The following is a 4,118-nucleotide window of genomic DNA, read 5'->3' as shown; positions in this document are numbered from 1 at the left end:
TTATTGTCATCAGGAACGTAACATCAATATTCTGCTCATAGATGGAGTCAGTAATGAATAGTCCTTTTGCTGATAGTGACCTTTTGTGCACACAATGTCACAGCAAATAACACAAACGGTCATCAAGATCACTGGGCAGGACACGCCACTGCTCCCACAGCGCCCTCTGGTGGAACTCAGGAAGAAAACACTGAGCACCCAGAGGAAACCCCAGATCCCGACACTAACAGCCAGACTGAGGCCACTTTTTCAGGTGGAGTTGGTCCACTTCCAAACAAACTCTGGTTCAGTCTGTGAATTCAGACTGACCTCAGTGCAAACCAACTATAGGAAACGTACGTCTTTTATGACTTCATGAGCCACCGTTGCTGAGTATTGTGGAAGAAATGAGCCTTTCAGATTCTGCATGTTCTGATTGTAATAAAATCATGTCTGATCTTCCATTTCTGCTTTGTGATGCAGCATGTTGTGGATATGGAGGACCAAAACTGACATAATTGAAAATAAAAACAGGAATATATTGTGTTTCCTTGTTCTAGTTCACTGCTCCCATGATCCGTTTCATCCTGGACTCAAAGTCTGGGTTCTTCATCTCAAAATCACACAGCCACCACAGTATTCAAAGGAAATGACATCAGACTTATATAGCACTTTTCTGGACACTCAGAGACCTTACAATGAAATCAGTCGTTCCCAATCATGCTGTGAAGCTGCGACACTCCGGCGCCATCAGCTGGTGACATCCACCCACCTTTCCTGACCACCACCTGCAGGTAAGGTGGGTCGAGAGTCTTGCCCAAGGATACAACAGTGATGGGTGAGGTGAGGACTCGAACTGGCAACCTACAAGTTGCAGGACAAACTCTTTATGCCAAATGAATACACACGCCATACAGTTATCAGTGGGACATTTCTGTCCTCCTTTTGAATGCGCAGCTTTGTATGCTGTGTTCAACACATTTCATGGAAAAAATGCCTGACTTAGCAATTTATTCATGGAAATATAAAGTAGTTGCAACATTTGACTTAAACGACGTGATTACAAGCTATAAGGAAGTGAAATTAAAAACAGGAAAAGTTTCTCCTTTCACAATTTTGTTTTTACTTTTTCACTTTTTTCTAGACTAAAGGCCCATAATCTCATAACAAAAAATAATATAGTATTTAGTGCAGAGTGAAACTTCAAAGTCAGGAATTGTCTGCCACTGTGTGGTGATAAAGATTCAGGGAACTGTCCTTTAGTTGTGAGTTTAATGTCCTAAACCTCTGGGAGACTTTTATATCAGTCAGGTGAAACCCCAGCAGATCCATCAACAGCTTCGTCTCCATCAGACCTGCTAACACTCACATATCAAACACAGCAGACTCACAACACGACCGGCCTCCTATCACAACTTTAAATATCTGCAATTTATACAACCACAACAAATGTTAAATTATTTGTTAAATTCCCATATATTTAAGAGAGTCAAAATGGCCCAAATCACATTCTTACAGTTTGACATATTCTGATCTCTTCCTCCTGTTTTCTGTTTTCTATTCTCACATTAGAAAATGTAATGAGATGCTGATTCAATTAATAAGGGTGATTATTGTCATCAGGAACGTAACATCAATATTCTGCTCATAGATGGAGTCAGTAATGAATAGTCATTTTGCTGATAGTGACCTTTTGTGCACACAAGGTCACAGCAAATAACACAAACGGTCATCAAGATCACTGGGCAGGACACGCCACTGCTCAGTCTGTAAGGTCAGTCTGTGAATACAGACTGTGAGACTGACCTCACAGTCTGTATCCACAGACTGTGAGGTCAGTCTCACAGTCAGTGAATACTGACCTCACAGTCAGGACCTCACTGGAGGCCAATATTCACTGTGAATACAGACTGACTGTATTCACAGTTAGTCTGTGAATACAGACTGACCTCAGTGTGAACCAACTATAGGAAACATACGTCTTTTTTGGACTTTATGAGCCACCGTTGCTGAGTATTGTGGAAGAAATTAGCCTTTCAGATTCTGCATGTTCTGATTGTAATAAAATCATGTCTGATCTTCAATTTCTGCTTCGTGATGCAGCATGTTGTGGATATGGAGGACCAAAACTGACATAATTGAAAAGAAACGCATGAATATATTGTTTTTCCTTGTCGTTACGCATGTTTTCATCAGGAAATGTACATAGTTTTTATACATACAAAAGTAAAAAGAAGAGACAAGGTAATGACAAAAATGATTTCCTTCTTTATGCTAAACAAATAAACACACAATTCAGTTCTAACTGGGTCATTCCTGTCCACCAATTGAAGGCACAGCTTTGTATTTTAGCTTGTTTTTGTTCAACACATTTCACAGAGAAAATTCCTGACTTAGCAATTTCTTAATGAAAATAAAAGTTGCTGCAATATTTCTTTTAAACAGCATGACTTTCTATAAGGAAGTGAAATTAAAAACAGGAAAAGTTTCTCCTTTCACAATTTTGTTTTTACTTTTTCCTAGACTAAAGGTCCATAATCTCATAACAAAAGATTTGCATTATAGTATTTGGTGCAAAGTGAAACTTCAAAGTCAGGAATTGTCTGCCACTGTGTGGTGATAAAGATTCAGGGAACTGTCCTTTAGTTGTAAGTTTAATGTCCTAAACCTCTGGGAGACTTTTATATCAGTCAGGTGAAACACCAGCAGATCCATCAACAGCTTCGTCTCCATCAGACCTGCTAACACTCACAGATCAAAAGTATTTAAAAAAACTAGTATCTTATATTGTTCAAATGTGAAGAGAATATCATTAGAACAATAAAGTCTTCACATTACAAACTGATATAGCTCTATTTATGTTTTGTCTTTGTGGTAGCTCTTCGCTTACAAAGTTTAAATAGTGCAATGGATAAAACAAAACAAGAAAAAAAAGCACAAACACAAATCACACCATCTTGTCTTGATTTCCAAAGGTTTTATTTTTTCAAGACAATAGAATTGAAGAATATTTTTGTGTAATTTTTAGCAGCTGCTGCTGATCCAGATGCTGCTGCTGGTTTCCTGACTAAAACCAGGATGATGGAGCGTCACACAGCACTAAAGTTCTTCCACTGAGAGAAAACACTTTGAAATATTGTTGGTAGTTTATAAATCACTGAATGTTTTAGCAACTCAATACATTATATTTCAACACTGACCAACAGTTTGATGACACTTGGCAAAATGTCATATTTACTGTTTCTCTCAACTGTTAACTGTGTTTTCTAGTATTTTAGTGTTTTTATCAAGTAAAGCATTTTTAACTGCCTTGTTGCTGAAAGTTGATATACAAATGCACTTTAGTCATTGGCTTTTTTATAACTCATTCAGTCTGATCTTATTGCAGAGAGACAATCAAGCTGCTGTTTGCTTGTTGATTCATTCTTTAGGTTGCATTAAAGAGAGAAATGATTTCATGTGAAAAAGCGGAAATATTTTTGGGTTTTCTATAAAGGAGCAAAACGGCAGGTAAACAGAAACAACTTTACTGGAAAGCCTGATCTGTGATCATAACATTTTATTGTAGTGGGCTTACATAAAACATGAATATATTGTTATATGAAATGACATGCCACAATTTCTGGCACCATCTGCTGTCCATACTTTGTACTGCTCTCTTCTGCAAAAAAGAAAACAACATTTCCCAAGTTTGGGAAAAAGAAATGGATAGAAAATGATGAGTTTTTGGCTTCATACAACCTCTTCAAGACATTTCTATCATAACTAGTGTATAGTATTAAAATGATTCAGACAACAGAACAACACAAAGACAGAATAAACCACACACCATCTTGTTTTGATTCCTCAAAGTTTTATTCTTGCTAAGAACAGAAGAAAGTTTTACTAAGATGATTCTTTCTTATAACTCATTCAGTTGATCTTATTACAGAGAGACAATTCAGCTGCTGTTTGCTTGTCGCTTCATTCCTTAGGTTGCATTAAAGACAGAAATTTTATGAAGAAAAGAAGCAGAAATATRTTTTGGGTTTTCTATGAAGGTGCAAAAAGGCAGGTAAACAGAAACTCCTAGCATTCATCCTCCACTGGTTCTGTTTTACACATCAGGCCTCTTTGGGAACCTCAGTGTGGTCAGGGTT

The sequence above is a fragment of the Poecilia reticulata genome, linkage group LG18 (assembly GCF_000633615.1).
Source record: "Poecilia reticulata strain Guanapo linkage group LG18, Guppy_female_1.0+MT, whole genome shotgun sequence".
NCBI lineage: Eukaryota > Metazoa > Chordata > Actinopteri > Cyprinodontiformes > Poeciliidae > Poecilia > Poecilia reticulata.
This window is presented reverse-complemented; position numbering follows the sequence as displayed.